This window comes from Amphiura filiformis, chromosome 4 (genome assembly GCF_039555335.1).
Source record: "Amphiura filiformis chromosome 4, Afil_fr2py, whole genome shotgun sequence".
Classification (NCBI taxonomy): Eukaryota; Metazoa; Echinodermata; class Ophiuroidea; order Amphilepidida; family Amphiuridae; genus Amphiura; species Amphiura filiformis.
In genome coordinates this window covers 4,195,570-4,220,969 of record NC_092631.1, presented here as the reverse complement: position 1 = coordinate 4,220,969, position 25,400 = coordinate 4,195,570, and the positions used below count along the sequence as shown (strand labels likewise).

At 38.5% G+C, this 25,400-nt stretch overlaps 1 pseudogene; it reads right to left on the bottom strand.

Moving 5' to 3' along the window:
- The window catches only part of LOC140150481 (dynein beta chain, ciliary-like), a 111,523-nt pseudogene that overhangs the window by 17,888 nt on the left and 68,235 nt on the right, over window positions 1–25,400 (bottom strand).

The window sequence follows — 25,400 nt, the reverse complement described above, 5'->3', positions numbered from 1 at the left end:
CAAACAAACAAACAAACAAACAAACAAACAAACAAATAAATAAATAAATAATGCTGGCATTCAAGGTTAAACCAGTGATTTAGGAGCCCAATTAGAAACTAATGATTAAGAAAACAAGAATTACGTGGTTTGTAATTACGGTGGCTCCACAACAATGGTTTGTAAAGAACAAAGGCTTGTAAATGTAAAGAATATGGAAATGATTTCATTAATATTCATAAATGAGCAAATAACATGACACTATACAACACATTGGGTGACTTTTTGCTGATTTGACCCGTCATCCAAGACAGACATTCAGAACCATGCATGATTGAATCAGTCAAAAATACCAAGTGTCAAAACATTTACTTTGTATCATTTTACCTTTTGGCCTTTCATGAATGGTAGCCACATGTTGTCCATCAAATCTAACCTATAGGTCTTTGTAAAGGAGCCGACATAGGACACAAATGCTGTGATCAACAGCACATCACCAGCTGAAAAAATTAAAGAAAGAAAACAAAATATTGCAAATCGCTTGTCTCGGGAGGTATCAAGCAGTAATGCAGTACATTCAATAATTGGTTATCTTTTAGAATACTCTAACATTTACAAACATGTGTATGTGTATGTTCAGGAATGTAACAAAGTTGTTTGTCCATACCCTGAAAATCCCTCTGGTATCCGAAAACACCTCACTTTGAGGGTGGAGGAGGGAGCTTTTAAGAAAAATGGTAGCTGCCAAAATGAACTATTTTGAGACAATTGTAGTGAACTCAAAACTGCTTTATTCAAAAATGACAAATGCAAAATTTTAAGTGCTTTCAATTAGAAATGATTTCCTGAAATATATATTCTTTCCTGAATTCCAGAAATTTCCTGAAAAGTTGCATCTCCGAATGTTCTGTAAAAGCCTGCCCCTCCACCCACTGAATATCATACAGTGGTTTGGTATGCTAAAAAAATACAAGAATAATTGAAGCTAATTACAAAACTTCATCCAATGTTCTCCTATTGTGCTAAAATTAGGCCAAAAAAAATAATTGTTTGTTTGTCCTCCACAGCTTTGAAAGAGGATGTGCGGGCGGGTGGATTTTTTTTCTTTCTTTTTTTTTTCGGATTTAGGCGCATTCCTGGACCTAGCTAGATAGAGCTAAATGCTACAATCATTCATGGTGACTTAAAAAAAAACCATTTTGTTTCTTAAATATGCAGTTAAAGTTATAATTTGTGTTCATGTCATAGTCTTTTAATGATTTCAAATCCAATGTATTTTGAAGTCACTAAAAATAATAGACTATGACATGAACACAAGTTATAACTTTGCATATTGAAGACACAAAATGTTTTTGGGGGCTTTTTAATTTTCAACCATGAAAGATCTTAGTATTTAGCTCTAGCTAGGTCCAGAGATACTCCAAATCTGAAAAAAAAAATGAATTTTACTTATTTTTATTTTTAAAAAAAATAGAAAAAAAAATATTGGTCAGGCCTTAATCTGAGGAGCGGGCGGTGGAGGACAAACAACTTTTTTTTTTTGCCTTACAGCTATACTTACGCAACATCTTCTCTTGCTCCTTGAATGCCGCTACTGCTTCTCCCCAACGTACATTCTCAGAAGCCAGTCCACCCACAAGCCTATTAGCAAGGGTGATGGTTTTCTGAGTGGCTTCAGCTAAAATTACAGCTATACTTACGCAACATCTTCTCTTGCTCCTTGAATGCCGCTACTGCTTCTCCCCAACGTACATTCTCAGAAGCCAGTCCACCCACAAGCCTATTAGCAAGGGTGATGGTTTTCTGAGTGGCTTCAGCTAAAATTACAGCTATACTTACGCAACATCTTCTCTTGCTCCTTGAATGCCGCTACTGCTTCTCCCCAACGTACATTCTCAGAAGCCAATCCACCCACAAGCCTATTAGCAAGGGTGATGGTTTTCTGAGTGGATTCAGCTTCTTGTTGACATTTCAACTTAGCAGCTGTAGCTGTTTCAAATTCCGCTGTCAATTCGGCTAAGTTAGCATCCAATTCCTGCATGGTTAGAAATACAGATGCAAATTGACCTTTTGGTAAATCCCATAAGCCTTTGCGAGTACACTTGAGAACTCGTCATTTGACTTCACGCCGACTTGCAATGCGCAGTAACGATGTTCGCTAAATGATGCGCATGTCAGTGCAAAGGCTTATGGGATTTACAAAAAAGGTCAATTGGTACTCCAACGTCTTTGCAAAGCCTGACTTTAATTGGCAACATCTGTAGATTAAATTCAGACTTCTGCTCTCCCCATGGTATATTTAGAATTGGGCAAATGAACCATGAGATGGTCAGAGTACTCCGTCCTTTGGAGGGAACGTCAAGCTGTCAGTCACATGTACAGAGAGCCATAACATTTACCTCACAGTCAGTTTCAAAAGGAGTAGAGGTTAATTTCACATCAAAGTCCCACTTTGTATAAATTGGAAATGGTTGATATTTTTGTAAATACAAGTCCCACCATCACAAATAAAAGACTCTTTCATTTGGATGGTCAAAAGTAACATTGAGAACTATTTAGCATCATGTTTCTTTAAAAAAACATGATTTTTGGCAAAATTTGGCAACTTTGTCATCCATGCTCACAAACTAAATATATGTACCGTATTTTTGTTCCATTAACCACCCATACCCCTATAAGTGACCACCCAGCAACTTTACTACACATGATCTTCTATCATTATGTGCATGATCCATGCATGCAACTACTCGTGTATCAAACACAGAGCCATCAACACACAAAGTCCATATTCTGGGCCATTTTTTACATATGTAATTATGTAAACAATATAAAAAATAAGCGCCCATCCAAAATGACTTTGTTAAGCACCCTGGGCAGTTAATAGAATGAATACGATAATACTGGTATATTTAGATGTACATGAGTAGAAGAAATGATTGAAAGAGTTTTACGACTATGCCTGCATACCATAAGTAACTCTGCCAACATTTTCCACATTACATAATTATGATAATAATCCACTTACAGCAATCCTGGCTTTGATGACAGATAATTTCTCCTGGGCGGCAGCCAACTCATCGTTAGCTTTCTGCAAAGTAATACGCTTGGGTTCCACGTCGCAGTAGACTTCATAGAACATGACAATGTTGATTGCCCAGGCACACAGACCAGCAGCAGCCAACGATTTGCTTTTGATGTTCTCTGGTTCAAATTCCGAATCGGCAAGGAACGGCTTGATGGCTTTCAGACAGCTCTCGTGAATGTGTTCTTTGTCGTAATTGATTAAAGCATCCAAGAAGGCATCAACCTAGGGCAAGATTTGGAAAGCAATATATAAATAACAACCAAGAGCCATTCAGAGATTTTGAATTGAATGATTTTTCGCACAAATTTGTTCTATAAATAATTATTTTATAATTTGCACAAGTAATGTTACTAATCATAGTTTAAATTTCAATACACATTCAGATATTTGAAGTTGAATAATTTTCATGCAAATATTAATTTAATGGAGACCCTACATACACATTTTAATATTCGAACCTACCTTTGCCATCATGACCTTGGCAGCCTTCCAACTCTTGTCTTTAGGTACTTTGCCTCCTGGAGCCATCAGACACATGACAGCACTTGTAACCATGACAACAGCAGCAGGGGGTGAACCAAAGGCTTTCAATTCAGTCAGGTTACCCTATAGATTCAAATATATATATATATGTCAAAGTTAATGGTTTACCAAACAATATACAAATACAAAATGTTAACACAAGATTTGTTCTTACATTTTTACCACTGAGTTTCTACCCTTAATTCCAACACTGGTGATTGACAGTTGTAGGGCAGGCCATTCCTAAAAAGGTGACTCGTGCAAATGTGCAAAAAGGTGATCTGAGATTCTTAGTCAGTGACTGTGGTTTAGAGTGTAAGCTTTAAATTTCATTGGTTCTTGGATGTCGTCTACCACACGGTGGATGGCATCGGCCACATTCTAGCGGAACACGCTTGTCAAGGCACGCTCATGTAGCGCGTTGTAGAGTGTAATGCACAAATAAGATCGCAGTATGCAAAAGACTGCAGTAAGCAAAACTAAAATGGTAAATAAACAAGTTCATTCAGAATAAAGAGACTGTTACTTAATTTTTGATGAACAGGGTTTAGTTAATATGATAATATTTAACTGATTAAAGAATGAGAATAAATATGCACAAGCATCCACTACTCAAAATAGTGGATCGGACTATAATGCCTATCACACATTTTTAGTCAGTGGCTGTGGCTTAGATTGTCAGCACTGAATTTCATTGGTTTCTGCATGCTTTGTATCACACGGTAGCAGGGCCGTTCCAAGGGATTTTGCCGCCCCAGGCAAAGCCTCTCCCTGCCGCCCCACCAAAGCACACCAAAAAAAGTGTTAAGGGGTGTTAATCCCTTGAAAACTCATCAGTTTTGACCTATTCTATACTGCCCATTTTTTCTTTTTATCCGCCCTCATTTTTTCTTCCCTTTTCTTTCTCCATTTCCGTTTTTTTTTTTTCGCATTTTTTTGCGCCCCTCTGCGTTTGCCGCCCTAGGCGACCGCCTTACTTGGCCTAATGGTCAGAACGGCCCTGCACGGTAGACAGAAGCAAACGTGTTATTGAAGTGCAAGTATGTAGCACGTTCTATAATAATACAAAAACAAGCTCGCAGTACGCGCAAGGTCTAAAATAAATTCATAACCTCATTAATAAACGCGATGTGTGCGATCCAATTACATATAGTTATTTGTGAAAACGCGAACGCAAATTGAGGTCATTAATATCTCACAATTGACCGCAAAATGCGTAATTGTTCCAATGTCGCACACAATTGACCGGCGTTAAGCGTGTTGTTGTGCGTCGAACAAACTGCGAGCGAGTTGCCTGCCGTATTTGGATTGCGCTACCACCATATTTGCACAGATTGTGATACGCACTTTTGTTATTGGTCGTCATGTTTTAGCCTGATCGATTTTTGGAAAGGGAAGATGTAAAAATAATCTATTTTTATAAACTTTTGAGCAAAATTTTGTGTTATTTTGTAAGGTGAAGAGATTAAAGTGACGGTTATGAATGAGGTTAATAACTTTGCATCGGTAATATGTCGGGCATTGTGAAAATCTAAACATTTTGCTTTGGACCTCGGAATATCAAAATGTTTAGATTTTTCACAATGCCCTCCAAATAACCGATGCGCAGTTATTAACCTCTAAATAATGCCCTTACCTTGTTCAAGGTATTCAAAGCTGCCTGTGCAGCAAGAAGAGCAGGTTCAGCTTTGGCCAAATCTCTCTCACAATCCTGCTGCTTCTTGGACACCTCTTCATTAATCTTGGTAACCTTCTTTTCTTCTCCATCTGCAAACTCTTTCTCCTTGCTGACTTTCTCCGTTTCCACACCAACCTTTTGGATAAGCTTGTCGGCATCTTCATTTTTAATTTTCAACTCCTCTTCTTGAGAAGCAAGTTTGGCTTTCAAGTCATCCACCTACAAGCATGAGAAAGAGGTTCAATAAAAAAAGAGGAAAAGTACCAAAAAGGAGGAAAATTAATTAACAGAGAAGAAAATTTTATAAAGGAGGAATTTCTCTAATCAGAGGAAGCTTAAATCTCATCCCTGCTACACGAGAGCTATCCAATGAAGAAATTGCTTTACTGAACATAAGAAGCCATAGTAATAAAATTTCATTAAAAATTTATTGAAAAAAGAAGAAAACATAACCGTTTCACTTCTAATAAGGCCAGAGGCATTTTACATGCAAAATCTGGGACGGAATTCTTGAACAAGCCAATACAAAAGAATGCTTGAATGAACTAATACAGTTTGAGTCAGGTCACTTGAGAATCCGCTTGAGAACATGCATTCGTCCATCATTTCTAAAGCTGAATTTATACTTGATCGCTTTTTCAGAAAAGTAAATCCCACACATGCACACAGTGAGCATGTGTGCGATTCCCTTTGCTATAAACATTGAGTACAAATTCAGCTTTATACAATGACTGATTAACAGTGACAAAAGAGCATATACCATTACTTCGGCAAATATTGCACAAAGTGACTCGGATGCTCCATAACAACTAACTCACCTGTTGGGCAGTACTCTGCAGCTTGGTTAGACCATTCTCTAGACGTTGCATCTTGGCAGTCAACTCTGAACTCTTGACCTTCAGCAGATTTTGATAGAGAACAATCTGTTCCAGGAAACTCTTGGGTGTGGTGTAGTTATATCTCCTCTCATTGGTCAGATAAGCTTTGCTGGTTTCATTTACACTGGTGTGTACATAAGACAGGAACTCGGCGACGGAACCTTTTAGATCATTCTGTGTTAAACATTTCACAAAACAAGCAAAATTTATATGAGCACAAACAACTTATTTCTAAAATCAGTACAGTCCAAGTTATGTACAGAAATGAATGTTTACAAAATGTAGTGTTTGTTCAAATATTGCTTCTTTCAATTTATCTTTTTTAACAACCAGAAAAATTACGATATGGCTGTACCATTTCTCATGGCCATTTATTACTACCACTTTCATCTAGGGCACCCTCAATTTAAGGGTTCCTGATATTATAACATAAGCCGTAACCAGTGGATGTAAGGACCACTATTTAAATATGTGGTCTAGCTTAGTCTGCCCCTACAGCTTTATTGAACTTACAGGAAGCAGTTCATTTGAATCCAAGAATCGTTTGCTGACAGAAATGAGAGCTTCTTGTGGCCACTCGTGGAACCAATCAATACTGGTACAGTTGACTACAGCTGGGAATTTACGGCTACGTACACGAAGAGTCACACCGACAGGGGAGAAACACAAAACAACCTGTGGAAAAAGGAACATTTTTTTGTTTATATTATACTCAGTTACTGAACACAGAGATGTGCTTATTTCAAATGGTTTTGCTCAAGTTTGTTCAAACATACACACAAACGGCCGAGAGCTGGGTATTAACAATGTTAATGCCTGGCACCAACATAGAATGTTGGCAAATGTATGACCAATGGTTCATTAGGGCTCATATTGAAATACCCTACCACGTTTTCACACAGAAAGAAGGCAGGATTCCCCTCGCTAAGCACGCGCCTCAGGAAAGCTCGGTCATAAAACAGATGGATTATATGCATCAGTGATACACCCTGCCCAGGATTTTAACAAAAGAAGGCTAGCACAGGAAAGCTGCAGGATGGCACACACCTTCCTGTGTAAGGGAATTTCAATATGAGCCCTTAATAGAATTCAGGTCATGATCATTGATTATGCCCATGGCTCTGTCTCAGGCATAAAACAATCGATCATGCCCTTATTTCTACTAATGAACCCCTAATCTAATTAATAAGCCCCTAATCTAATTAATAAGTTGATCAAACTTTGTTGTAAGGTTTGAAGTAACAGTGAACAACTTCCATGTGGACAATTCGGTTTGAATCAAAACTTTATCATAAAATCATTGTTGTGTATGAGGTTATCACCATCAATTCTCGCTATTCGCAATAAGGGCTCCGCCAGCGGTTTGCGATGTAATCGTGATGTATCATGGGAAAATCGTGATGTATCATGGGTAAAGTCGACATCAAGTCCATATAATACGAATATTACCATGCTATTACATAGGAACACGTGACAATATTTTTAGTTTGTCAATATAACGGTATTACACGCAAATCGATAGAGAAAAATTAATTGTGCACATTTCAAATCACATTATTAAGTATTATTGAGTATCGATTCGCGTGTAACACCTTTATTTTGACAAACTAAAAAATATTGTCACGTGTTCCTATGTAATAGCATGGTAATATTCGTATCAGATGCTGGACTTGGATGTCGACCTTTTCCCATGATACATCACGATTACATCGCAAACCACTGGCGGCGCCCTTATTGCGAATAGCGAGAATTTAGGAGTGTGAGGCTGTATTTGCCATATTTGCGCTTAGTGATCACACAAGGCACTTCACAGGTTATACATGGGCTATTCCAGTTGAAATCCATCTACCCCCTATGGAAGACATGACCTTAATCTCCAACACAGGGGGTGTAGATTTCAAATGGAGTCACCCATTCAGGTAATCCCATTTGAAATTCACACTCCATGTCTTCCATAGGGATGTATGGATTTCACCTGCAATACCCCAATCTGGTATTCATCCGTATGCAGAAATGCAACAATAAACTACCGTACCCACCTTCAACTGTCGTCTCAGCCTGTCAATAAAGAATTTCCAGCAATTCTCCCTGGTGTCTTCCAATCCCTGACCTTTGACCTCATTTCTGACCCCTGATATAATATTTTCCACCTCATCATCTGCAAACAGATCAGGAATTTCTCCAGATGCGAGCAGATCGTTGATGAGCACCAGGAATTTCTCATCAGACACCTGTGCGTCAGTCATCAGGAACATGGTACCAACGTTTTTCAGACCAGCCTTCAAGCATGTGCTGGCAAGATCAAGCTGTTTAAGAAAACAAGGGAAACAAGTGGTCACAAAACAAATTTATATTTTTTCTAGCAAAACAGAAACAACCCTCTTCTGTCTATATGTTGTACATAACAAAGCCAGCAATAAAGGTACGGACCTTTTTCCCAGATAAACCACTGATCAATCAATACTGGGTCCGGCATTCAAGACTGTTGAACTCAAATACAAAATACCATGCCAGCGCCATCAACTTCAATTCTCTACTCACCTTCAGATCTGGTATACCATATCCCTTCCTGAGTGTGACTTGGAAGACTTCTAAACTGCTGATATAGGCGGCTAATCTGGATAAACTCTGTTTACCGCTACCACCAACACCTACCAGCAGGGCATTACCGCGAGGTGATTCTAGAATACGATTGATGCGACAACTGGAATAAACAACAGCAAATTATTATTTTTATGTTCGAGCATATCGTTAATCACACATCATTTCCTGTCAAACAACACAATCTGGTAAACAATTTTTTTCTTTTAATGAGAACATTGAAAAATTTAGAATATTTTGAAAGATATTTCGGCCTCTTTGTTCCATGACATCATAATGGAGATATTTGGGCCCATTCAAAAACTGGGTTATAAACGAGGTATAAGCTGGGTGAATGCAATGGAACAAAATACAGAATAACTTTACTCGTTGTATCAAATGATACTTTCACTCTTTTAGATCAATGTTGGGAGATGACAAAATTATTCAAATATATCTTGATTTACCCCCTTTTCATTTGCAATCATAGATATTCTTTTTTTCAAACAAAAATACAGAATCTGAGGTGCCTGCTCTGAAATGCATAATGATGCCATATCCTATTTTATAAAGAGTAATAGAAATCGGGTCACATGGTTTAGTTACACCTGGTACCATCAAAAGGATTTCCAATATCTTCTCTGTTGGTCCAGATGACTCAAGGACCAAAGCAAACTTGTTATCCTTTCCAGTTACACTATCTGGAATGCATATCATGAACCGACATGGGACACGATCCTCTGGTCAACCTCATCTCAAGCTTTAACATGTTTTGCTGTTCATTTGTCTCTTGCATTCTTGTTTACAGCCTTGTTAGGCATTTGTATTCATTGTGATAGGTATTTGTGTGCATCCCTGCACCGAACTCCAGGTCAGCTTTACTAACCCTGGTACATGACCTGGGCATTGGTGTACAACCTTGGGCTGCTTGTGTGTTTGTATGTACTTTGCTTGCTTTGTCAATAAAGATTGATTGAACAACTTGACATTACAGATTGAATGAATCATAATGGAGCAACATTTATAATACCACCAAAACCATGATCTTAACCCCTGATCTCTTAATCCTAACCCTAACAATGACCCTAATCCTAACCCTCAAAACATAACCCTAATCATAACCTCTTGGAATGGCAGCAATTATTCTAGTCTTGCTAACGCTATCATAACACAACACCATCAGTTAACAACTTACACATGTTCCATAGCAGCTTCAAACAGCACCAGATTCATGACAGCATTGATTTCATTGTAGCTATCCAAGGCCTCTGTAAGCAGTTTGTTAAGCTCGCCCCAGCCTTCATTGCAGGGCATGTATTTGGGATCACCGATACCAGTGGCAAAGTGACAGAAGATGTTAGGCTTTGCAGTCAGGGCAGCTTCATCCAGGTCCTGTAGTGCAAAACACACACAATTTGAAAGTGAAGAACTTGTTAGCTGACTATTTCCAGTACGGTAGCTCATATGTGACTCCTCGCCACAACTGAGCCCGGATGTCGCCAGTGCCACTATTGAGATATGCTCCATCGAACTTAACAATAAACAATAGGAAAGAAAGGATTTATTGACTGTTTTATTGATTTTTCACTACTTAAATGTCAAGTACTATAGACATGATATACATCATTTTAAAGCTAATTTCAAGCAGAATATTTTGGTTGAATATCTCAAAAATGATGATTGGCGACATCCGGGCTCAGTTGTGGCGAGGAGTCACATATTATTATTTTTGCAAAATATGCAGTTTGATGCAATGCATTCATCTAATGCCATAATATACTATTGCACTGTGCTATTCCAGTTGCAATCCATACACCCCTATGGAAGACATGACCTTAATCTCCCAAACATGGGTGCAGATTTCAGATGGAATCACCCATTCAGGTAATCCCATTTGAATTTGACACTCCCTACATAAAAGATGAAGGTCACGTCTTCCATAGGGGGTGTATGGATTTAAACTTGATTAGCCCATTGAGAGATGCATCATACAAGCTTAATCTTACATATCATTAAATCTAGGTATGGCATATCTGATAGTTTTCTTTTGATTGAGACCAGAATCAAGTTTATGCAGGAATACACAAAATATTGTCCCTATACACAAAATATTGTCCCTATATTTTGTGCGATTGCGAAAATTTATACAGTTCAACACTAATACATTTTCTACATCATTACATGAAGTTGCAGTCTTTGTCAAACACCATACACCCAAATATATTTAACATGAAGTTGCATATAATTACAATCATATCAATCTGTTGAAGATTATGACTACCAGCATATCTGGTTTTTAAATGGGTAATAACACTTTTTCATTCAAATTGTGACCATTGGCCACTAACTGTACATGCACCATTAACCGGTCCTGGTCATCACCACATATTATTCAACATACATGTTGAGGGCTCAGTGAAAACACTACCTCATTTTCTCACGTTGGTCATTTTGTTTCATGTCCCACTTGTGTTGCACTAGTAACTTAGGCCTGTTGGAGATAAGGCTATGTTTCACTGGTCTGTGGCTTTATTGGTCTTTGTTATCACTTGGTTTTTTTTCTGAATATTTTGGTTATCAAAATCTAATTTTGCCAAAAATGGAGATAAGGCAGTGTTGCGCTGAGTGTAAACTGCTGAACTGACACATAATTGCTGTAGATAAGTATAGATAGAGCATGGAGAGCAACATGGCCCAGCGGTTAAGATCTTTTACTCTAATGCAAGAGGTCCTCGGTTCAATTTCCAATGGAGGCAAAATATTAAAAATTTATTATCCACTCTATCTATTACTGCATTGTGGGGCAGATGCAGTGAATGACGAAGACCTTGCAGTCAGTTCTGATCATGGTAATGCCTGTACACCTCTTTTCTCTTGAGTCAACTTCATTGGCTCAATGTCAGGATTGTGTATACAATGTTGCTTTATGTGTTTAAGGCCAGTGTAATGGGAGAGAACATGGACCTTTTCGAGCATCATTATTTCTGAATTGCATGTCAAAAGTATATATAACTATACATTTTTGGAAAGGAAATGAGTCAAGGAATCCCATGGTAACGTCAGATATGTTCAAAAATCTTGTGTTTTTGAAAAAATCACAAAAATTCACTTTTTTACCCCAATTTTTTTGTGACAACTTAGAAAAAAAAAAATCCGTTCGAGATAAAAAAAAATTCAGTTAGCTTTTCATAAAGAAGAGACATGAACTTAGGGAAGGTTTTTTTTTTTTTTTTAAATTCGTCTCTTTTTTCAAAATATTGAAAAAAACATGTGGTAAAATCAATTTTGTCACTCTATTAAGCTAAAATTGCACAGAATGGTGTATATTTTTGTTTAAAACAAATACTTTGAAAAATTGAGAAAACCTTCCCTAGGCTTTGATGTACTCTAAACGATAGTGCAAAAAGTTTACCTTTTGCTTGCATATTTTTCGAGTTATCTTGTCACAAAAATCGTGCAATATTGTCAAAAGTGAAGTCTGAGAAATCGATGTTTTAGCAAAAAAATGTCAAAATTATGCACAAAACGTCCTTATATTTTAAAACGGTAAAACTTCCACGCTTGTAAAAGCTGTATCTGGTGCATGGTCTATATATGCATCTTTTTGCACCAATAAATCTATAATGTCTGCTTTCAGTGCGCCAAAATTCAAAATAATTAAAAAATCTAAGTGGCATTTTGACTGCAAATTTTTGTTTTGTTTACACCACATTTGCTGGCGTGAACAACAAACCGAATGCGCCTAGACTGCGTTGGACATACGCCAGCAGAGTTGCGCCACGTCACGCTAAGTGAATCGCACGTAATCAAAATATTTCGCATTCAGCGCATTTCTGACTCATTATTTCCGCCAATTTACTAAGCTGTCTTGAGCCATGTGACTTTTTAGAGTTGAAAAGAGTGAAACAAATCAAGCAAAAATACGAGTAAATATTAGCAAGTTGTATTTTATCAGTTTCAAGTGAAAGAATACATCTTAGTGTTGATAAATATCAAGAAATCTCAAATTCGGGCGTGAACGAATGTGTCTTCCATTACTCTGGCCTTTAGTCCCTGAATGGGTTCTCTCCCCAGTATATAAATAACTGCCTCACTGTGAAAAGATCATCCCAGAGGGCAATGAAGACCTGCTCGGCTGATAGTATTTCCTTCTTGGTGCCTCTTTCCAAGAAGTGTGCTGGAGATAGAGCCTTTTCAGTGGCAGTTCCATGTTTGCGGAACACCTTACCAGTTCATATCAGGGATGCTGCTACTCTGGAATCATTCAAATACATATCAAAGACATATCTTTTTCCATAAATATTGTTGGTTTTGTTTTATGTATTTGATCATTTTTATGTTCTTTTTGATGTTGCTTTTTTTTACTTTTAAGCCATTGGAAAAGGCGCACTATAAACGTAAAAAAAAACATACTTTGAAGCCATTGGAAAAGGCGTACTATAAATGTAGAAAAAATAATATACTTACTTCAAATGACTTTTTAGCAAAGTCTGTGACCATCTTGTTGAATGTCTCAGTGTCTTTCTCCTCAATCAGTTTGTCTCCATAGACACGCTCTGACTCATGCATCCATAGACGTGCTAAATCTACTGGCGTCTTGATACAATCAGCTGTGGAGTACAGCAAGCCCTATGTACATAACATTTATAATGGAAGACAAAAACTTTGTTAGTCAATTACGATTATTATTGATAAACAATTGTTTTATTTCAATTTGAATGAAGACTGCTTGTGGAGGCATTTAATTTGTGTTAGCTCACAGTTAACCTACACTATAGACCTTTTCAAATCGAAGTTTTCCGAAGTTTGTTATGGATGACCCCGTTTACTATTCCGGGTCATCGACACTAGCGCACGCGCAACTATTACGTCTGAACACAAATCTATGTGAAAGACATGGTCAAGCGTTTGGTATGGCTTGTGCAAGAGATTGATATTTGTATTGCGAAGACCCCACAAAGACCAAATGAAATGTGCTGCAGATGACAAACATTTGTATTTTTCTTTCTTTTACTGTCACATTGTGAAATGCCAAATAGTGGAAGTGTTAGTACAATACCTTAAGAAAATATTTCTCTGTGATGACTCATGTTGATTTTGGCTAAATATGTATTTTCACTCAAAAGGGTATGTGATTCCGCTTGATTCATTGTGCATTAATTTGATCCCCTAGCTTACTGAATAAATACTGCGGGTTTTCCATCTTTTCCGATCTTGATTTGAAAAGGTCAAAAAACCAACTATCTAATTCTCGATCATAAGAGCCAAATTGGGTATTTTCAGATATTTGCTTCGAACATACTACGCAAAGACCACACGCTTACAGAGCAAGCAAAAGTTTTGAGGATTCACCAATCACAGACTTCGAATGCAATAGTTAGGCAAGGTTGAGGTTTGGTCATGTAGGTCGCACGATTGTGTTATTCCATGAAAAGCTGACGCAACAGTACACAGAAGGTACGTCCTCTCATGATCGAGAATTAGATATTTTACCAAAACATTACAAACCAGAAACACTACCGTGTCACACTATCAAAATGACCTATATGGATAAACTTATACTACCACATTCAGACAAATTTGTTATTTCCAGATCAAAATCATTCAAGAAGTTTATATTATACTTAGCAGCCATGTTTTTGATTACATATTTCGCTCACTCTATCACAAAACTGGCTAGGTAATACAGTTTCTAGCAAGCCCAGTGTCAAATCGCTATCAGCTGAATTCAAGTTGGCTTTATCATTGGTTATATTTTGCCCCCACTGAATTACTGAATTACGGTGTTTGCCTCTCGATTACTGCATTTGCTCGCATGATACAGTCATATTAAAGTGCAACATGTTAGCCATATTACAAATATATCAATGATCATCATCACATCTTACTTGGAAGATATTGGAGAGGTCCCTCAGATTGAAGACATAGTGAAATTTGACCGCTGTCGGTAAGAATGTCTGGGTGACTTTCTTGTGCAGGTCTAAGGCTGCGTTAACTACGTTATTGGCAAGCTTCTGAATGGCAGTGGGGCATGAAATCAACTCCAAATGCTGTGAGATGATACTGTGGTAGATGGTATGCAAGGCATCGGCTCCTGGGAAACTGAGGGCGAACACGCAGAAGTGACGCTGTGGAAAGAGAGATAAAAATAGCGCATCATATATAATGTGATCTTTTTCCTGAGCTAAGTTGATGGTAAAGATGGTAAGAGCCTTAACTACTTGACAGCATCTAGTGATCTTTTTATTTATGGGCTCTACGGTCAACTGATTATGAATCGCATGTTAAACCCTAGACAATTTTAACATGCATCATTCATGTTACTAAGTTTTACCGATCGATGTACAAATTTGCAACATAGACTCAAAATGGTTTCAGCTACACTATTTATCAGCTTTCTTTTATACATGTTGCCAATTTTAGTATGTGTAAAGCTGGGTACAGTGTAAACATGAAAGTGGGGTTCCAATTGGCTAATTGAATCATGTCATGAAACATCAGCGATAATCAGGATGAGTGCGTCAGACCAGTCATTGCCAGTGCAAAATAATCTTGCCAAGAACTTAAGGAGACGAATCAATGGCTATTCTGGTTGAATTCCATACACCCCTATGGAAGACATGACCTTAATCTTACAGAGTGTACATTTTAAATGGGGTACCTGAATGGGTGATTCCATTTGATATTCACACTCCCTACAATTGCATTCATAGGCATCCACTGGGCCAAAGCCAAGCATTGGGAGTTTCCTCTCCATCAGTGTTACTTAATCACTTGTTAATGCTTAGATTAGCCTTGAAAAAATACACTCTAGACCAACACTGTTTGCTTACCTGTAATCTAGACATAACATTTGGTGAAGCTACCAGCAGTAGGGTTCATACAGGACACATATTGACACTTGTGGATCTCCTTCAGGGAGAGTTTAGTACGGTCATACCAATGGCTGTAATCCATGTGTTGTCTGATCAGTGTGTGCGGCTCTAGACCAACACCGTTTGCTTACCTGTAATCTAGACATAATGGTGAAGCTACCAGCTGTAGGGTTCATACAGGACACATATTGACACTTGTGGATCTCCTTCAGGGATAGTTTAGTACGGTCATACCAATGGCTGTAATCCATGTGTTGTCTGATCAGTGTGTGGGGCTCTAGACAAACACCGCTTTGCTTACCTGTAATCTAGACATAATGGTGAAGCTACCAGCAGTAGGGTTCATACAGGACACATATTGACACTTGTGGATCTCCTTCATGGAGCTGTGTGTGTGAGTCTCAGCTTTTGATTGAGCAAGTTAGCCCTGTGCCTAATTCGTGTTTGGATTCACCGAAGAAGTGCATTGACTGAATTTATGTAATTAAAGGCTAAAATTGAAGAGAACTGCAACATTTGCTACTAATATACCAGTGCTAAGGTGAGTTTATGACCCAAAATGTGTGTTTGAGTGAAAGATTCCATATCGTAGAGTGACTTAGGCCCATGCAATGTAATCATAATATTTTGTAAGCTTACATCATCAATGGCATGCAATGACTCAGTGCCAGATAGAGAAGACATTGCAGTATGGTGCTAGGGTACTGGTCGGAACTCATGAAATAGGCGCCTGGATCAGGTAAGCTTACGGTTTGTGTGTTGGTGGGGGGGTAGGCTAAGCTTATGATTCCACTACTGGTAACCCAGGTAATGTTTACAATCATGATGGTATGCAATGACTCAGTGCCAGATGTAGAAGACATCAGTATATGGTGGCACGTGGGCTAGGGCACTGGTTGGAGCTCATAAAATGTGTCCATGGATCAGGTAAGCTTATGGGGGGGGTAGACTTAAGATTTCAGTAATAGGCCATATAATTCAACACTTATAATTCAGACATTGTGGTCATGTTCTTCTTTGTTTTTGTGTGTCTGCCTGGTTACTTGTCCCTCTTGACTGTAAATTGCTGAAAGCCTAAGTCTTGGTGAATTTTTAACATGGTAATTACAATGCTATCTTCAGTAGATAGCAGATGTCACAGACACAATGATTCTGCTTGAAAAAAAAAATTTAACCAGCTTCTTGCTCAAATTATGCTAAAAATAAGTTAATTAGATTAAAATAGTCTGAAATTAAGGATAATCAGAAACATGTTGCATCATTCAGATTTCACACCACCAAATAGTATGGTTGTGCGCCCTTGAATTTCACTTCTCAGAAAAACCCATTGATTCTGAATTTAAGCATTAAAATGAGCAGAAATTTGCAGAATTTTAGCCAAATTTGGATTGGTCATGATTAGTAATATTAATTCCTGCAAGTGTACCACAGATGGGAGAGATCGAATAACTTTTAATGATTTTAAGCAGCCTTTTCTTTACAGAAACACCAGCATGGTTTTGCCTGAAAAATAGGAAATTCCCAGACATCGTAGACTTTGAGGGCCAGTCGTAAAAAATAATGACGGTCAACCTATATTTTTTCCCAGCCAGAGGGATCAGGCAAGGGCTGATTTCAACCATCATAGCTGTCGCTTAAAACCGAGTCGCTCCTGTGAAGAAAAAATGACGTTTTCTTAAGGCAAATTTAGCACATATCTCTATGGGACTCTGATTTGGTGGTGTGAGATCTTCAGGGATAGTTTAGTACGGTCATACCAATGGCTGTAATCCATGTGTTGTCTGATCAGTGTGTGGGCCTCTAGACAAACACCGTTTGCTTACCTGTAATCTAGACATAATGGTGAAGCTACCAGCTGTAGGGTTCATACAGAACACATATTGACACTTGTGGATCTCCTTCAGGGATAGTTTAGTACGGTCATACCAATGGCTGTAATCCATGTGTTGTCTGATCAGTGTGTGGGGCTCTAGACAAACACCGCTTGCTTACCTGTAATCTAGACATAATGGTGAAGCTACCAGCTGTAGGGTTCATACAGGACACATATTGACACTTGTGGATCTCCTTCAGGGATAGTTTAGTACGGTCATACCAATGGCTGTAATCTATGTGTTGCCTGATCAGTGTGTGGGCCTCTAGACAAACACCGTTTGCTTACCTGTAATCTAGACATAATGGTGAAGCTACCAGCTGTAGGGTTCATACAGGACACATATTGACACTTGTGGATCTCCTTCAGGGATAGTTTAGTACGGTCATACCAATGGCTGTAATCCATGTGTTGTCTGATCAGTGTGTGCGGCTCTAGACAAACACCGTTTGCTTACCTGTAATCTAGACATAATGGTGAAGCTACCAGCTGTAGGGTTCATACAGGACACATATTGACACTTGTGGATCTCCTTCAGGGATAGTTTAGTACGGTCATACCAATGGCTGTAATCCATGTGTTGTCTGATCAGTGTGTGGGGCTCTAGACAAACACCGTTTGCTTACCTGTAATCTAGACATAATGGTGAAGCTACCAGCAGTAGGGTTCATACAGGACACATATTGACACTTGTGGATCTCCTTCAGGGATAGTTTAGTACGGTCATACCAATGGCTGTAATCCATGTGTGGTCTGATCAGTGTGTGGGGCTCTAGACAAACACTGTTTGCTTACCTGTAATCTAGACATAATGGTGAAGCTACCAGCTGTAGGGTTCATACAGGACACATATTGACACTTGTGGATCTCCTTCAGAGATAGTTTAGTACGGTCATACCAATGGCTGTAATCCATGTTGTCTGATCAGTGTGTGGGCCTCTAGACAAACACCGTTTGCTTACCTGTAATCTAGACATAATGGTGAAGCTACCAGCTGTAGGGTTCATACAGGACACATATTGACACTTATGGATCTCCTTCAAGGATAGTTTAGTACGGTCATACCAATGGCTGTAATCCATGTGTTGCCTGATCAGTGTGTGGGCCTCTAGACAAACACCGTTTGCTTACCTGTAATCTAGACATAATGGTGAAGCTACCAGCTGTAGGGTTCATACAGAACACATATTGACACTTGTGGATCTCCTCCAGGGAGAGTTTAGTACGGTCATACCAATGGCTGTAATCCATGTGTTGTCTGATCAGTGTGTGCGGCTCTAGACAAACACCGTTTGCTTACCTGTAATCTAGACATAATGGTGAAGCTACCAGCTGTAGGGTTCATACAGGACACATATTGACACTTGTGGATCTCCTTCAGGGATAGTTTAGCGGTCATACCAATGGCTGTAATCCATGTGTTGTCTGATCAGTGTGTGCGGCTCTAGACAAACACCGTTTGCTTACCTGTAATCTAGACATAATGGTGAAGCTACCAGCTGTAGGGTTCATACAGGACACATATTGACACTTGTGGATCTCCTTCAGGGAGAGTTTAGTACGGTCATACCAATGGCTGTAATCCATGTGTTGTCTGATCAGTGTGTGGGGCTCTAGACAAACACCGTTTGCTTACCTGTAATCTAGACATAATGGTGAAGCTACCAGCTGTAGGGTTCATACAGGACACATATTGACACTTGTGGATCTCCTTCAGGGATAGTTTAGTACGGGCATACCAATGGCTGTAATCCATGTGTTGTCTGATCAGTGTGTGGGGCTCTAGACAAACACCGTTTGCTTACCTGTAATCTAGACATAATGGTGAAGCTACCAGCAGTAGGGTTCATACAGGACACATATTGACACTTGTGGATCTCCTTCAGGGATAGTTTAGTACGGTCATACCAATGGCTGTAATCCATGTGTTGTCTGATCAGTGTGTGCGGCTGTACTGTACCATACGCGTCAACTTCAGGCATGTTCATATCATCTACAAAGTAGATGAGCTTCTTGGTGCCTGGTGGGCCAAAGTTACGACCAGCTTTCTTCTCTAGCGGTTTTTCTAGCACTCCTACAAAGCAAAGTGTTAGAAGCTATGAATTATGACACCAATATAATGATGAAAGCAATTGTTGTAATATTGGGACATATTTTTAAAATAATTTTTGGTAATATTGGGACATTTTCTTCAGTTACTCTTTGGTAATATTGGGATTTATTTTCACAGTAAGCTCTGGAAATATTTGTTTGATATTCTATTGATCTTTATTTGAAACCATTTAACCCTTTGCACAGATCTCCAATCTTATTCCCAAAACGAGGTTCTCCCTGCAAACGTATGAGCAAAAAGTGCATTTGTGTTCATCCATATCAAAATGATGCACTTGTCAGCTGCTACATGTGTCTCATTTCACATAATAACTAGACCCAGACCATCTCCTAAGAAGAAGTCACTTCAAATCATCCCAAGTCACATGGTTTAGGAATACAGAGAACATTCCTTAACAATGTGACTTGGGGATGATTTGTAGTGACCTGCACTTGAGATGAGTCTGGTATTTATTCTTAGCTATTATGTGAAATGAGACACATGTAGCAGCCGACAAGTGCATCGTTTTGATATGGATGTACACATTTTTGTTTTTTGTGCTTTAGCAACATGCCAGAATGCTTTTGCAAAGTGTCAGCGGTAATTACGCATGCATATGAAAGGTGTACGCACACACAATACCCACTTTTGGGGTAGAACCATGTTTTGAGATGACCGTACAAAGGGTCAAAAGTGAAAAAGAGAAATTTGAAGATCAGGGACATTCTACTCACCTTGCAACATTTCAGATGTGGTGTAATAGTTGAAGGGTACATTGGTCACCATGTAAGCATCCGATAATTCTGCTAATTTGTTGCCAACCAGTACACTTTTGCCAAGACCAGCATTACCGACCAACATGACGGGACGTCCTCTTTCCATCAATAAATCCGAGAAGAATCGCTTTGCGAGTTGTCTCGGCAGTGTGAACAAGCACAGCCTGTATGCAGAGATTCAGAGAAGATACACTTTAAATGTGTACGAGTGGATATTCATACGTAGTGGTAGATAAAATGAATTGAAGTTTTAACTTCAACACTACACTATTTTTCTCATCAGTGAGAGATATCCCGCTTGTAGACAAGATCACAGCATCACCATCTGCTGAAGACGCTAGTCGGATTAGTGAAAACACTCCAGGTGAGCGAAAAATATTCATAACCTCATTAATATACGCAGCAAGTGCGATCCAATCACAGATAATAACTTTTAAATACGTGGACGCCGGACGCAAATGCAGGTCATTGAAAAAGTATAATGACCGCGTCTCGTGACGTAGCTAAAAGCATGCTCTACAATGACCGCGTTACGTGACGTGTAACACGTTCAAACAATTTACGTGGACGCTGGCCGCCATATTTGGACATCGCATGATTGCGTGCTAGTGTGATTGGTCCCTAGCGGATTTCTTTAATGGGCTATTCGATTTTTTACAGGGAAAACGACAGATAAAGTTAAAATTGTGTTCTGTTTTCAAAATAAAAGAAGAAAATGTGACGTAAATTGAATTAAAAAAGTGAAAAGTGACGGTTATGAATGAGGTTAATGACTGGGCATTGTGAAATATCTAAATATTGTGCTTTGGATATTCCTCGGTTCCAAAGCACAATGTTTAGATATTTCACAATACCCTCAAAACAACTGATGCGCAGTCATTAACCACTAAGTGTAGTGTTGAAGTTAAAACTTTAATTCACTTTAAAGGTGCTTCACCAGATTGACAGTCTCATTCCAATGGTATAGCCAAGAACGGAATGCTAGCCACCCTGATATTTAAGATTTTCAGGCCTTTTTAAAAATACTTTTCAGCCCATTTTTGACAAGTTTTGTCAACTTCCCCCCCCTGAATGTTGCCTTGTCCCCTTGCCCTCCCTCTGGAAAAAAAAAAAAAAGTCCTGGTTATGCTACTGCCTCATTGCCATGCTTTACCTCTTCAAAATGTACATCAGGTGTAAGCACATTCAACAATTAGCAAAATGTGCAAAAATTTCCATTTTTCTAGGACTCTATCAGCTACATCTTTTTTTAAATAACCAAATATGTTGGCTCACTGACCTGTAATGGCATATCTGGATCCAGTTCAAATACAGGTACTTTTTCTGTCCATGGCAAGAATTTCTTTGACTCTGTGTCGATGAAGTAGTCAAAGATAGTGCCTTGACTTGGAAACTTGACTGTCTTGAACTCTGTTATCCACCATTTGCTGAACTCAACACGATAGTCCACCAGCTATAACATAACAGAACAGGTAGATTAGTAAATTATTATGCCGTGTGTAAAATGTGACACGATCTGTTCCATGGGGGCCACAGGAGGCATTTTTGAGTTACTATAATTATTACCAAACATTAGCAGGGACTGTCTTTTGGAATTTGCAGGCGAGCATTAAATAGCTCTTCTGGAGCTTTCAAGGAGAGCTGATTCGAGCATTTACAATAGAATGTATGGAGAGAATGGTCAACTAAGGAGAGCTAAAAATCACTCTCCTAAATCAGATTTAAGGAGAGCAGTAGAGAGCGATTGCTTTCACTCTCCTCAAAAGGTAGTCTCTGCATTAGGCTATCACCTCATAGACAACACCCAGGAACCAATTAAATTTAATGTTTACAAACTAAACTACACCCACTGACTAAAAACTGGTAATGATTAAAATTATTACACAAACTTATTGAAGTCAGTAGCGTAGCCAGTGGGGTGGCAGGGGGTAGAGTGCACCCCTGATAAAAAAAGAAAAGAAAAAAGTTCCACCTGAAAAAATAAAAGAGAAAATATGAAGGGCAAAGGAAAAGAAAAGGGGCAAATTCACCCCAATCATGGGACAAAATAGTGTAAAATTCAAATTTTTTGCAAGCTGCGTGCGCACATTGTCACAATAAAGCCCTTTTCATCCCGATCATGGGCAAAAATAGTGTAAAATACTAAATTTTTGCGCGCTGCACATGCACATCGTCCCAATAAAGCCTTTTTTGGAAGCTCAAAGACATGTACAGTCTCTCTAAAAACAAAACTGGTATAGGGGCCTATGTATTGTATGATGCTCTGCGATTTTTTTCCGTCTGTGCCCCCGAAAATTTATTTTGCCCCCTCTGACCAAAAAGGCTGGCTACGCCCCTGATACTTGCAGAATCAGACTCAAAGGATGTTACCTGATCTTGAAACATGGCACCTCCAAAAGCCCAGACACAGGCAAACACAAAGTAGAGCTCATAGAGCTCCTTAGAGCAGTCTGGTGGAGTATTCTCTGGAGTTAGAAGACATTCTAGTAGATAGCACAACATCTGAACTTGACTTTGTTCTGAAAAATAAAATTATTCACAAAGTAAACAGTTAATTTAACGAAATTCGACATTGATACATGCTGAACATTGACACAACTGGGGCTTGAATTCTGCATACCGTATTGTCTGTAATAAATGCTCCCCTCTAATAAATGCCCCCCCCTCCAATTTTTCTGTGAAAATTGTCAAAAATGCAAACATTTCCATGCCATAACGTGTAGGTAAGCTTAAAATTTTCATCAGTCATGTCAGTCACAATCGCTAAATTGCATGGACAAAACCTATTATGACTCAACTCACATCCATTTCATTGCCTGGTAGAAAAGTATGGTAGAATTTCACTACTTCCATGCACTTACAGGTGTAATTTTGTTGTATTTCCCACAAAAATGTTGGCGCTGCAATCATGTAGTATTAGTATAGTCGTAAATCCCTCCTTTCAGCAGGAGTGGGAAATTAAACCAGATTTTTAAGCTTTTTCACAGACAATTCACTTCCAATAAATGCCCCCTTTTGGAAAATGCAACGCCCCAGGGCATTTATTACAGACAATACTGGTAACTGAAAAAATATGTTCTTTGATTCTCACCTGTAATTGGAGTGATCTTCTTGAATCTAATTCTGACTGTATCCAATACAGGAGGCAGATACTTGTCAAATAGAATGGTAAGATTGGCTCTTTCAGATTGAACCTCACGAGTGTCTATCCAACTGGTCACAACTCTATGGAAAACAAGAACATAATAACAGAGACAGGTCAAACAGTTTTGCTTTAAAATAATCAACTTGATCCTCATCTCACTGTTATTTTCTTATGGTTGGTGTAGTATATATGACACAAATCTGATCCACTCAGAGGAAATTAAGTTATACATTCTATTTCTAACTTGCTTGGTACCCAAGTTTACCGATGTTGAAATCTCTGAAGTCTGTGTCAAACTTGGTTGCCAAGTTATAAGCTTATCATATGTCCATTTTCTTATGTTTTTTGATTATTTTTTTGCACCTTATTTTCACCTATATCTTAATTTCATTATTACCACCTTTGGTCTGACTGTACCAGACCGTGTGACATGTATATATAAAATACAAACCAGTGTTAAGTATACATGTATGTCCTCCAAGATGGGTTCCAGTGAACAATATATCAGGCACAATTTGAACGGTCTACCATTTCTATACTGTGCTTCACCTCAAATTTAGAAGTAACTTTTGGACTACAAGCAAGCCTTTTGTCGGACTAACAAGTCTTATTTTAGGTCTTGTGAAACTTTGGACTAGCAAAACTTAGGACTAGCAGAAAGTAACCATTTCAAGAGGTGATTCAATTGTCAACTGTCTGAAATGCAGCCTATATCAATTCAAGATGGCTGCCATGTGAATTATTGTTACTACTATTCTGGTTGGTTTATTGCGTAAGTTTATAATAAGAATTAGTACTTACGGATTCCATCCTAAATCAGTAGGGTTAACATACAAGATACCAGCCCTAGACACGGTGGCAGGAGTGGCAGTCTTCAGATGGCTGATCTCAAACACAAGACGCATAGCTGGGGTGAGAGAGATACGCTCGTTACTGGCAAGCGTCAGCACCTGTGAAAAGAATTTGGTTTCAAAAACAAATATTTGTGGGACATTGTTAAAACATGGTTTACAGTTTTTAGCTCCTTTATAATATGGATATTTGATGACAGGGTTTGTGGATGAATAAACTAATAAAATCTATCAATAAATTCAGTTATCCCATTACAGCTGTGGAATGCTCTTCACAAGACATAATGTCCAATCAAGGTATATGCAAATTATCCACTTTATTTGCATATTTAGGGATGTACATTACCATCACAGATTCCTTTTCTCTTTATACATTCCCCTGTCCTTGATCCATTTTCCCTACTTCCTTGTAATAACCCATTCACGCCAGAAAATGCCTTCATTTCATGAAAATGTCATTAGATAATTTACATTAAACTTCATGATGATTGAATGAAGATACAGTTCCGTTCACTAATGCATTTGCGTGTTACCAGCGGTTGCTGAGTAACAAAGCACTCAAACTGGAAACATACAGCTGTATAAGGCTACTCGTTTTCATGTACCATAACACAAATCTGTGATATTCAAATGCCATGCAGCTCATTCGAATATGCATTTGAAGAGCTTCATTAGATCTTCATTAGTTAATGAAGATCGAATGAAGAGACATGTGTTTACATCAGAAAAAACCCTTAAATCATTGTCATCGAATGAAGTGATTTCCTTTGTGTAAACAGAGTCTTAGTCCTTACCTTATTGTCATCCATAACAGTGTTGAGTGATTCAATCCACATAGGATCAATATCTCCATCCAAGACAATCCACTTGGGTCCATCGTGAGTGATGTTAGCCATGTCTCTCATGATTACAGAGAATAGACCTAGATGAAACAAAAAGATAAATTACGGCTTAATGAGGGGGCACTGAACAGTTTTTATCGCTATTAAAATATATGTGCCAAGGTTTTATTTCAAAATCTGTGCACTAGTTGCACTGTATATATCTTCTTTTAAACATAAGTTCA